This window comes from Pleurodeles waltl, chromosome 8 (assembly GCF_031143425.1).
Source record: "Pleurodeles waltl isolate 20211129_DDA chromosome 8, aPleWal1.hap1.20221129, whole genome shotgun sequence".
Classification (NCBI taxonomy): Eukaryota; Metazoa; Chordata; class Amphibia; order Caudata; family Salamandridae; genus Pleurodeles; species Pleurodeles waltl.
Genome location: NC_090447.1, coordinates 776,317,132 through 776,329,461, shown reverse-complemented (window position 1 = coordinate 776,329,461; position 12,330 = coordinate 776,317,132).

The window sequence follows — 12,330 nt, the reverse complement described above, 5'->3', positions numbered from 1 at the left end:
AAATAATTTACCTTGTTTCTCTTATACTTTAACTGTTTTTTTCAGATCCTCTTTGTTCTAGTTAATATTTCCTAATTCTTGTTACCCCTTCCTGCATTATCCTTTTTCTATATTTCTTGTTTCAGTAGCTGAAGTTCTCCTGTCTGTACTAATCTGTAGCTTTCTTCTGCTTTATTAAGCTCTCCTCCTCCCCTACCTTATATCTCCTGTGGACTGGTACTGTAAGACTAATAGAAAATATTAGGTACTCTCCTGTGAATATGGCAGAGTTTATACACCCAAGCATGCTATTCCGTGCTTGTTGGTTGGGAAGGCTTTCTTTTCCTTGTTCATGCTCAAACAGTTAAATGACAAGAGAGTGGCCATGATTATGTATGTAGTGTTCAGTATCACAGCAGTTTTGATGACAGTGCAGCCTAGCAGGAAATTAGTCCGAGGATGGTCCCATTACATTTGCCAACCAAAACCAAATATCCTTCTTTGACCAATATATTCTACCCCTTCATTGTGCTTCAATTGACTCACAGCCATCATCATATCTCTGCTCCTCCATTATGAAACGCTTTTGGTTAGCTTGACTACCTGGCTTTTCTAACACTGTCAAGCAGCAAAATACACAAAGTGATATTTTCGATAAAGGAGAAGATACTGCAAACCAAACTGTGGTGATGTATTGCAGTTTTATTTTGTTAAAAAAGAAAAAGGGGAGGTGTATCTGTCATCTTAAATGTGTTACTTTTTTCTAGCTGCACAGACCACCAGTGCCTGGGCCTTCGCCAGTGCACCAGATGCAGCGGTTGAATGGGGAGTCTCTGTGGCGGCAGGGATGGGAGGTGGTAAGTCACATTGGTTGTTTATTGACAATTACTAGGATACCCACTGCATTTGTTAAGCGAGGCAGATCCCACCCATCATCATTCATGATCTCCCTGCCCATGGCTCTTTGTGACCTATGGGCCATTGCCTAACTGCAGCATGGTTCAATTTGACACTGCAGTGTTGGATATAAAATGTGCATCTGCTTTAGTTGATGTGGCATTTACAAAGTTTTCTATGCATTTCAAAACAAAACAAAAACAAGATGTGTTTCTCTTCCCTCCCAGTGTCAACTCAGTCACCACCTAGGACTTCACTACTTTTATTTGTTCCTAAGTTCCGTTCTACCCTAACAAAAACAATGAAAAATTTGTTCCTGGCATGTGCCATATTTTACAGGCCAAGTGGTTGATATATTTATTTAATGGCCTTCATAATGAATTTATGCCTGTTCAAAAATTGACTTTTGATTTCCCTTCGGAATTTTTTTCGGTATGTGCTCCCTCATTATTATTTCTTTTTCATTTCCCTTTCTTTGTGTATTTTTCTCGTTTATTCACATTTCCCTCTATCTATTATACTTTACATCACATCTTTATCACTTTTTTCACTTCTCATCACTTGTTATTGGTTTAGGGACTTTTCTAATAGTTTAATCGTCTCTTTCATCATATCATCTACGGTATACTGCTATTGAGCACTTTTTTTGCTTCTGTTTTTTCTCTATATTATTCTCCTACCCTTGCCGGTCTCACTCGCCTTTCACGATTCAGTGGCTGACTTATTATTAAAATTACGGCTCATTTGCAGAAAATCTTTGTCATGTTCAAGTTTGTTTTGTCTCTACACGCTACTGGTGGTTTCTGGTTTACACTTTGTATATATTTTTCTGATCTTGCAGTATATACTTGTTCGTTGTAATATTATGAATACTGACGTTTTGTTACCATCTCCTTTATGGTCATATGTTATTTTTACAGCCCTGAAGAAGCCCAATTGTATTGGGCGAAACGCGTTGGCTGTTGGCTGTTGGGTCATTGATTTTCCCAAATCTATTTTGGCATCCAGTGTCTTGGACCAAATAAACCTTTTGGAAGAAATCTGTGAAAATTTGCGTCACTATATGCTCTACAATATGGAACTATGTACAATTATTATTTGTGACTCTGTTATTGATTATTAATTGTGGTGCACAACCCTCTTTTTTGTATTGGTGTTTCACCTTGTTGGTTCTTTGTGCAGTAGGAACTCTGTTGGAAGTGCACACTTGATTTTTCTATATATATTATTGTTCATGTACATTGTGATCAATTGGTAATTGTTAGGGATTGATGCGTCTTTTCTCTGGGCTTACTGCACTCTGTTTTGATTAAGGCCTGTTCAAAATGTTCCCTTCAGCTTTCAACTACAGAAACTGACTAACCAAGGCTTAGGTACATGATGATCAGTGACCCGCATTATTCTATTGCAAAACCACTACCTACCAGACCCTTTCCCTCTAACGTAGCCTGTAGTAGAGTAAGTCAAGTTACCTTTCCTTACTGCCAAGCTAATGTGCTTGTTTGAAATAATTTGTGTTTGAGGGAGATGTCAGGAAGTAAATTGGGATTAAGTGCCTGTGATTTCATGTTTTGCTGATGGGATACTCTGAAACAAAAGTGTCTAACAAAATCAATATATCATATTCCTTTTTTTAGGAAATCATTTACAAGAAAAAAAATCACTTTTTTTAAATCTGGGGTTATGCTGCTTCAATTCTTTTCAGCCAGTCAGTACTTTTATGTGAGGCATATAAAATCATGTCCTTGTGACTCTCCTAATCACATCAAAATGTCAATGACCCTAGTGGACCAGCAATGTACTGCTACTGTGCTACTATATAATTTTAGACAAGTGTTTGCATTGAGCATTGTTTATAATTTGTCTTTTTTTTCTTTCTTGCTATAGCCACTCCAGCTGGTTCACTACCACCACTGGCCTGGCAGAAGATAGTAGCCCCACTGCAGCGGTAGAGGATGGAGGCCACCCGGGCAGAGTAGCAACGGCTGGAAGAGGAAGAGAAGGGTGATGTACATACCTCTATCCCAGGCTGAAATTCCTCCAGCCAGCGGCCTGCACCTCCAGCCTCCTGCACCTCCAGCTTCCAGACCATAACAAAGTCAGCACTACCATCAGCTGGCTGACGCCCAGACCTGTCTCACCACTGCTGCCCCCCTTTTGACTGCCTATTACATTTCTGCATGGTCCGTGAGCTGCCACACATGGGCTATCAGATGGCACTCCTCGAGATCCAGCTACAAGAACTGCAACCCTCTGAGTGAATGCCTTATTCTGACCCTTTTTTATTTTTTTATTTTGGTGGGAGGGAGTTTTGTTCTGGATGAAGAATGTGGGAATTGGGCAGGGCAATTTCTTTTGGACTTTGTCTTGGGCTTTTTCTTAGACATTTACTTTTGGACATTGGTTGAGGCAATATTGTTTGGGTAGACGTTTGGGCCTGCTATGGGTGGAGAGGGTGGGTTTACTTTTTGTTGTTTGGATGTTGTTGAGTGAAGGGAAAAATGTCAATTATACTTCATGTCAGAAGAAGTTTTTTGTGTTTTACTTTAACTTTGCAGTGATGCTTTTTGATGCAGCCTGTTTTTTAAAATTTGTTTTCAAAGCGTTTGCCAGTTAGTTATAATTAGTTTTACCCTTGACCTACTACCCTCTGTAATTATAATAACCATTAAGGGGTATTCTGCTATTCCCTATATTGCCTAGAGCAACCTAAAAATCAATTACTTATCTCCAGTAGAAGTAAGGTACGTACTAACTAAACTAATTCATTTCAATCCATGGTTTTCTTATCTGACTAGATGAAGTGATGGCTGCTACCTCTCAATCTTCTAAAACCTTAATGGACGGTTTCCCAAGGTACCTTTTTAATGGTTGTGGTAGTTCACTTACTGGGAAAGCATCACAAGCGAAGTCCAAAACCCATCTAGGTGTGCTCCAGCTGTAGGATTAATCAAAAGGAATATCCATCAAAGGCAACTAAAGTGAAAGAAAAAAATAGAGTTAGTGGGTCATACATTTATATCATAGAATATCATAGCTTTAGAAAGACTGAGACCAGGCTACTACCACCATGACACAACAGATACCAGATATTATAACAAAACTAGTGATAGTAAATTTTTCTGAGCAATGGGGAGCATGGAATTTAATGAAAACCAAAGTTACAAAATCCTTGAGTCAGGAAAAGTGCACTCAAAGACTGGAGTAGACAATGTTAAGCGTTTACACATACCAAAAGCCTTAATGATGATGTTGACATTGACAAATGGTGCTCTTTTATGCACAGTTGGATAGCTAGGTCATGTGTAGGCTATTGCTCAGATAATAGAAGATGCCACTTTGAGTTGGTGTCACATTTAACCACATCTGCCCCACCAAGTGAGTGATCCTCTTGGTGTAAATTAATTCACACCTCAATAAATGGCACAGCCTGGGGGAGGGGCATTAAGGTTTTGATGAATGGATGGGAAACGTGTGACAAAGACAAACGCTATACAACACCGTAAGCACTATACAACAATATTCATCAGGGCGATGAGCAGCACATCATCATCAATCTGTTGTGGAAGGAAATGAAGAAATGAGTATGGCACAGTTCAGTTAAATGCATTGTTAACTGTCCTTCTGCCCAAGAGACCCAAGTTATTATTAAACATCTAAATGTTCTGGCATCTAGGTTTGAAATCTGCACATTATGAAGGAGTAAAGTGAACCCATCTAGTTCTAAAAATATTATTAAAAGAAAAATGATACTGTATTGCCAGATTGGGCGGTGCATCTGCATTGTACTCAGAGTGTCCATCACTCTTGGGTGTCTGGCTGAACCGGTCTGGTAGGTAACCAGGAGTGTTGAGCTCAGCTTTTGCCTTTTGTTCATGCCGGAGAGGAGAAGGTCTGAGGATTGTAAAACAGAAACTGTATTGTAGAGCCAAGGAAAAGGACAGAATGAAGGCAAGCTTCACGAGGAGTGTACCAAGAAGGCTCAGAGGCACAGCAAAAAGTAGATGCATTTCATGTTTGTCATAAGTGCAACACACTCTCTCAGCAGCATTTCCCAAATCAACACACCTCTCCCCAGTCCACAGAGCTGAGTATTAGGCATCAGAGTCATCAGAGTCATCAGGGTTTCACTTTGAAGTCGATGACTTCCTTCTTCTGGCTGTGAGATATACCTGCCCTGAATCCTTCCAACCTCTGCCTGACTCTGAGTAACTCCACCCCAGTTCCGACCTGAGCAAGATAGACCTGTAGTGCACTGCTGTTAAAGAACAAGTAGAGAAGCAGAATTTGAGTATTTTATTGATGAGATGTGCGTTTGTTAACTGGTATGCCCTCTGAAGAAGCAGAAAAAATTATTGAGCCATGTATTTAAATTTCACTAAGTTTGAGGGGGCCAATGACCTTCAGTAAACATTATCACCCTTCAGGTCCTTCTCACTATGACAACTGCTCCAGCTGCACTGAATACATGTTCAGCAGACACCCTGGCTATCAGACAAGCCAGATACTTTATTGCCAGCCTTCTGGGCACTGACCATTAGTTAATCTTCTCATACCAATATACCAATGGGTTATGATCCACATAGACCTCTTTTGGGTCATCCAGATACTTCTGGAACATCCTCTCAATGGTTATTGGTGCTGCCACTTGCTTGACTTCTTTTGCCTTTGCCTCTGCACTAGACTTAAGACTTGCCACTTGAAACCAAGCCAATGAAGAGGTTGATGCCAGTTATTATGTTCCTGTAGTTGTTGCTGGTGTCCTTGTTTCTTCTGTTGGCTGCTGTGAGACACTAGTAATTTATAGCCATTGTTCTTCCAGCTCTTTGGCTTGCTCAACAGTCCACCTCTTGTATTTCCAAACAGGCCCTTCAACGAAAGTGGGCAGAATTTTTATGTAGCATGGACCATTGGATCCAGTAGTGTGGCACAGATGTACTCTTTGGACAACATGATGTCATTTTGCATCCTTGTATTAACAGCCAAGTGAAGGATTAAGGTCTCAACCAAGGCACGCGCTTCTCCATTTTTATTCACACCTGTTAGTGTGAACTTTTCAAACACCTTTTTTAGCCAGGCCTGTAGCAGATGAAACAATAGGATAGCTTGATCCATCGTACTGTCCTCCTTGCTAACTTCTCGTGTGAAACCTCAAAAGGAAGTAGCATCTGTGTCAGACATTTGACTAGGCTCCATTTGTCTGCATTCATGGTCATACTTTTCTCAATTGTATTCCCTCCTCTTTGAATGACCTAGTCATTGATCTGTCCATACTGTTCAAAAAGATGTTGCAAAATGTAATAGGTTGGGCTTTAACGTGTTTGCACATCCTGTATGAAGGCTTAAACTGGTACTCTATTAGCATGCTGAATAACCCTTAACTGCTTCTGGGCTTTACAAGAATGGCTGAAATGAGTGCTGATTTTTCTGCAGGTGGTCAGTATGTTGCTGACTATTTCTTCTTTTATTTGAAAATCCTGCACAACCAGGTTGATGCAATGTGCCAAACACAGGACCCTAAAATAGGCACCATCTGATATGGCCTTAACTGTATTACTGGCATTTGCCCTCGCAACAAAACTAATTCTGAGGCCTCTGTGTTGCAGACATTCAAACAATTTGTCATTAAAGTCTTTCAAGATGTTTGCAGCGGTATGGGATTCCTCGATGGCACACATGGCTACAGTTGCATGCCCGGAATGTCCTTGAAAGTATATTCAGTGCTGAGACCTGTGGATCACTTCTTCGACAAAACAAAAAGGTAAGCGGTCCGGCACTAACATTTTATCCAGCTTTCTATTGTACAAATGTGCCATTAGGTGGTTGGGGTCACAGGGCCCCTCCTACCTAAACAATACCATAATAATAGTCAGGACATTCTTCTTTTCTGGGGCCAGTGACGCAGGCGATATCCAAGTAGTATGAGGTGGTAAACTCAATGTGCATCTTGGGGCAGTCCCAGTATGCCATGGTGTCTACAGCTGACTTGTGCCATTTTGAGGTTGCTGAGGTGGCTGATGCTGGCATACTACTGGGGCAAAGCTGCTTTGAGTAAAGATGTCACCTTCTTCTTCCTTATTACCTCCCACCATGATTGGAGCTGAGCATTCCAGCTCTCCTCACCTTCACCACCATCACACACAGCAATTTGTTTGAGGTGCTCCTCCCAGCGGATTGTGTGATGTTTTTCTTATAGGTCGTTTGGCCTCTAGTACCAAAGTGTGAACCAAACTTACCTCAACGCACACTCACATGGCAAATGGAGCAAATTGTAATGTTATCCTCCTCCTTGCTAATCAAAAAAACAAAAACAAATAGGAAGAAGATCTTTCTTAATGTGCCAGTGCTAATGCATGAAGAAAAACTGTAGGTAGGTGGGTGTGTCATCGATTGCCTCTCTGCGGTGCAGACTTCTATTGAGGCAGGTCTCAGCAGAGGCCTTGCAAATATGGGAGCTGGTGATGTTGGTAGTACCTGTGCCACATCCCTCAGAGCAAGTTGAATAGGAGGGGTAATGTCGGTCTCCTTTGTACCAGTTTCCATAACATTGAATGGCTTGTTGTCATCCTCCTCATCCCCTTCCATAATTCCAAGGCTTTCAGGATCTTTTCTTTCCCCTTGCATTGCCTGGCACCTCTTGGACTCTGGCAGGGTCCAATTCATGTCTAGATCATAATCATCAGAAGGGGTGCTTGGAGTACGATTCCTTTTTCTTGCCAGAGAGCTGGGAGCCATTGATTTTAAAAGAGGAGGTTCGTGCTTGGCAGAAAGCTCAACTTCATGTTCTGCTCCAACTTCAGGAAGATCTACCATTGCTGACTACAGCTACTGTCCACTTTGCTTTGTTTCCTGAAATGATTGGGTTCTACTTTGCAAAAGGGACAGATCCAATTCAATGTCACTGCTCCTCACTGTCGCCATGATTGCAGGGGCTGCCTCGCTGAGAGGCATGGGCTTGGGCTTATGTTGGCGTGGTGCTGTTGAGTGGTGCTTCCAGATTCCCCCTCTGAAGCTGGTGTTTCAGGCTCAAGTCTCCAGAAAAAGGTTGAGGTTGGCAGGCTAGTGTTGGAAAGGTGCTTCTTCTCACTGGCCACTTTCTTGGCAGCACCTTTCTTTGGGGACACCTTTAAGCTTTCAGTTTGCAGTGGCACTGAGCTGCACAAGTGAAAGAGATTGGAGGACTGACATAATGTGTTTCTGTACAGGCTTTTTATCTGGCAGTACAGTGGGTGATGTCTCTTCTCTTGTGCACCTAAAAGCAAACAAGCAAGAAAAACAATTAATGAAACATTGCATTGTTGCATTTTCAATTAGTACAGAAAAAGACAATATAATTTAGGGAGCTGGTTACTAAAGTTATTATCCTAGGTAATTAACAACAATATAGCAAACCATGTTAAAGTCAGACCATCTCACCACAAAATAAAATTTAATTTCAATCAGGATAACAACACACAGATGTAACTAGTCATTGTTTTATGTGCATCTCTTCTAGGAGAGACACCTGTGACAGTCAGGGTGGTGCATAGGAAAATGGAATAATCCTTAAAAAATAAAGGCTAGTGTGTGCCTATGGCAGGCAAGGGGGTCCAGGAGGAAGTGCAATATTCTTTTAAAAATGAATGATGCTGGTGTGTGTGCGTGCAGTGCACCTACTATGGCTGACAGAGGATCCAGGGGGAAATGGAAGAAGACCTAAACAAAATGAATACTGTTGTGCAGCTGTGAAACTGTTGCAGTTAGTGGGTGGATGGATCATGCATGGAGGCACAATGCAAATAAAAATAAGAAATAAATGAAAAAATAGTAAAATTAAAGTAAAAAATAAAAGAAAAAGCAAATTAAAAATGAAAATTAATTGTTGATGTTTGTAGCATGGGAGTATGGAAAATGTATTGGGAGGCAATGAGGTGCAGGGGAATAATGCAAAAAAGTGATGTAATATAAAGCACTGTTCATCATAATCATATTCATAATATACATATACTGCAATGGACCTCAAGCATATGACTAAACAGATATCACATACACGCCTATGGCAAAAGCACACTGACTGGCTGTACAACATGGCCACCAGCCACATGGTCAAAAAACAACAGAGAGCAAGGAGGCATGATGAACAAAACACATGCAAGCCTATGGCAAAAGCACACTTGCTGGCTCTACAAAATGACCTCTGCCCTCATGGTTAAACAACAACAGCGATCAAGGGGGCATGCAGAACAAAGAACACATGCAAGCCTATGGCAAAAACACATTGGCTGGCTACACAAAATGGCCTCAAGCCACTTGGTCACACCGACAACAGCAAGCAAAGAGGCTTTGAGAGAAAAGAACACATGCATGCCCATGGCAAAAGCACACTGGCTGGCTGTACAAATGGCATCTGGCCATATGGTCAAACAATAACGAGCAAGGAGGTATGGCAAACAAAGAACACATGCAATACTAGGGCACACACTGATTGCCTACTCAAAATGTTCTCCGGCTACATGGTCAAACCAACAGCAACGAGCAATGAGGTATGGAGAACGCAGAACACATGTAAGCCTATGGCCAAAGCACACTGGCTGGCTACACAAAATGGCTACCAGCCACATGGTCAAACCAACAACAGTAATCAAGGAGGCATGGATAACAAATAACACATTCAAGCCTCTGGCAAAAGCATACTGGGCAGCTGCACAAAATGGCCAAATGGTCAAACAACAACAGAGAGCAAGGAGGCATGGAAAACAAAGAACACATGCAAGTCTACGGCAAAAGCACACTGACTGGCAACACAAAATGACCACCAGCCACATGGTGAATCAACAAGCAAGTAGGAATGGAAAACAAAGAATACATTCAAGTATATGCACACAGACTATACAAAATAGTCCCTGTCCACACAGCATGAAGAACAAAGATGAATGGTGGCCTATGGCAAACACACCCACACACATATAGGCCAGACAAAGGAGGTATGGTAACACTGAAGGAGGCACTACCATTAATTCAGCAATGCCAAACACAAACACTAACTGAGTTATAAAACGTTTACAACAACACACATCCTCCAATGGCATCAAATATTACCCCACATATACACTTTCTGCAGGAACAATTGAGATACAGACAATACACCACATTTTCAATTTAATCCAATGTCATCCCTGCCCAAATTATGTTTTAATTAAAACAACATATACCCCAGAAACAGTTCTTTCATGCACAGGTGACTAGTACTGGACCTACTGTCTGGATGGCCTTTTGGCAGACTGTGCCATATAGTAAAATAAATGAATATTGCAAATGTAACAAAAATGGAGTAAAGGTATTGAACTGTCCAACATTTTCCCTTCACAAAAGGTAAAAAAAAATGAAATAAAAAATAGGCCCCTATGAAACTCCAGACCACCCATCACAATAAAATGTAAAAATCAAATAAACATACAAAGAAATACTGGTGCATGCCCACTCAAACAAACAACATCTTTATACAATAGTTTTCAAACTTACTTGTGTGATATCACAAAAACAAAGTTGTTAAATCCAAAGGTACATATTCAGCAGGGAAAGAAAAGAATCCTTCCACCTCAAAATTCATTGAAAACTAACAAGGAGAAGGACAAAAAACAAGGAGTAGCCTGCAGGACAGGGCCAGGAAGCTGAAGTCTCTGGAGCACTTCCTTCCTGTTGAAAAAAAAGTAAAAGAAAAAGCTTCTCACACTAAAATAACTTGAATGGTCCATTGGAGAAAATTCACTCAAAAACATCTTTTTGAGTAGATTTAGTTGCTTCTCAAGTAGAAAATCTGCTCAGGATGCACCCACAGTCACTTTCACTCATGAGTGGCACTGTAATGGTGCTGCTACGGTCGGAAGTTGCCCTAGCGGGTGTGAAATCTCACACGTGCTCACAGGTGTTCTGAGACTATTGTGCCCCTCAATTCTAGTGTGTGGTAACAGAAAAAAAAAATCTGCCATGAGCCGGATGGCAGAATTTGGGAACTCTGCATTACTCTACGTAGCTCGAAGTACCAAATTCCTCAAACTCCATGAGGGTTGTGAATTTTTCCACCCACGCCTAGAAAGAATATCAAGGAAAACAATATTGGAGTACACAAATATCATCAAACAAATACCAGTTACAATATATATAGTGACTTAATACATAAACAAAAATAGCACTAAAATCAACTATAAAAATATCTCTGTTACATTCATGTTTTTAAAAAAAGAGATAAAAACAACTTGTCTGGATAACAAGTTACAACAAAACTAAAATAAATATAACATAATTCTAAGATTCTAAGCTTGACAAACATAACCAAAGAAACCAGTTAGATATAACTAACTTTATTAAATTAAAAAAGCTGAATAGTTAAAAAATTAACCTTCAATAAAATATCTCCATCATGTATTGTTACATCCAATAATTGTAGATATATGCCTTTTGATACATTGAGAGTAGCCATTGGTGATCGTGTAACTAGTTAGCACCATGGTAACTAGGCTTGGATAGCTTTTGTCAACAAAAGCTATGAAGATCTAAGCACAAACTAAACTAAACATTCAAGAAAGAGTTTAGCACAGGAGTTAGGGGAGAAAGCCCTTGCAGTCAAGTGGTTAAAGATATACCCACACACTGCTATTCAGGGGAGTTATTTACCAATTTTAACAAAATACAACTGCAAAAATCTACACAAAGTGTTGAATATTTAACTAATATCTAATTAGCCCATGAAATTTAAAAAATACATATGCCCCAGTAATTGAAGTAGCAAAACACTACAATCTATTAATAACATATATCTGCCAGCAAGATCTTAAACACAAATGAAGTCCTCTACAGGTCTATTTTGAATGTACTTGGGCTGGCAGACTACACGGTTCTGGTCACAGATGCCAATCCCGGTATAATATAACATGATGGAAATTATTTGATAGCACTATGGCACAGCAGGCAAAAACAAACTCAGTTGAACAAACACAGTGAAAGATTGCCACAATTCTTTTCAAGGGACATCCAAACAAAGGCACCCTATACTTTATCAAATTCTAAAAATATTAAAAATGAAATAGAACTACTAGCAAATAATAATGGAACAATGTATAACCCAACTAAAAGTTAAGATATAAAAACGGAATATCAAAATAAACTGAAGAAATGTGTAAACTGTTTCAAAGGAAAGGCCTACTATTTAATAACAATCCAGACCTAGACTTCTTAGCAAACATGTTTCTCTAAAACTCCAACTAATAAACTAACTACAAAATAAACTGAATACAAACTAAATGCAAAATATAAGTCTGAATAACATGTATGGCTTTAATTATTTATAAATGTAATTCAAACTATTTTACTTCTCAGTCAAAAATATATAATCAACCTTAAAACAATTACTCAGACTGAAAACATGAATGCAAACATGTAATCAATAACATAACATATCTAATGAGAAAAATAATA